Raw genomic sequence first — 1,146 nt, 5'->3', positions numbered from 1 at the left:
GTTACTCTCTCTCTCTGTTACTCTCTCTCTCTGTTACTCTCTCTCTCTGTTACTCTCTCTCTCTCTGTTACTCTCTCTCTGTTACTCTCTCTCTCTGTTACTCTCTCTCTCTGTTACTCTCTCTCTCTGTTACTCTCTCTCTCTGTTACTCTCTCTCTCTGTTACTCTCTCTCTCTCAATATATATATATATACACACACATATATATTAATATATGTATGTATACATACACACACATGCACACTAAAACACATAAACAAATATTTGATTATATATGTTTATATATATATATATATATATATATATATATATATATATATATATATATATATATGTATATACGTGTGTGTGTGTGTGTGTGTATGTATATATTTATGTTTATATTATTTATGTCTATGGAAGTGTAAATATATTTTTTCTCTGTGTGTGTGTGTGTGTGAGAGTGTGCACATACATATAGATAGATACGTATATTTGCTTGTCCACATCCATTTTCCCCCCATGTTAGCATGGCTTAAATGCATGTTATCGAAGTATTATTCTACACTCAGATGTCCTTCCTGGTACAAAACCCTTGAATGCCTTTCAAATTAAGGCTTTCTTATATTTGTTTTATTTAAAGAAATATGTGTGTTTATCAGCCATATAATGACAAATGTGCTTCTCTCAGACTATTCTTTTCCTACTTTCTGGATTTTTCCATCTTTCTTCTTTCTGACAAAGAACCTTGCTTGAAACATCAGCCCCCACCCACTTCTTTTTACCATTTTAAACTTTCTCTGAGTGTTAATCTAATATATTCACTCTTTTACTTTCTCTTACTCTTTTACTTGTTTCAGTCATTTGACTGCGGCCATGCTGGAGCACTACCTTTAGTCGAGCAAATCGACCCCAGGACTTATTCTTTGTAAACCTAGTACTTATTCTATCGGTCACTTTTGCCAAACCGCTAAGTGACGGGGACATAAACACACCAGCAACGGTTGTCAAGCAATGCTAGGGGGACAAACACAAACACACACACACACACACACATGTATATATATATATACATATATACGACGGGCTTCTTTCAGTTTCCGTCTACCAAATCCACTCACAAGGTTTTGGTTGGCCCGAGGCTATAGTAGAAGACACTTGTCCAAG

Source organism: Octopus bimaculoides, chromosome 16 (genome assembly GCF_001194135.2).
Source record: "Octopus bimaculoides isolate UCB-OBI-ISO-001 chromosome 16, ASM119413v2, whole genome shotgun sequence".
Lineage (NCBI taxonomy): Eukaryota > Metazoa > Mollusca > Cephalopoda > Octopoda > Octopodidae > Octopus > Octopus bimaculoides.
This window is presented reverse-complemented; position numbering follows the sequence as displayed.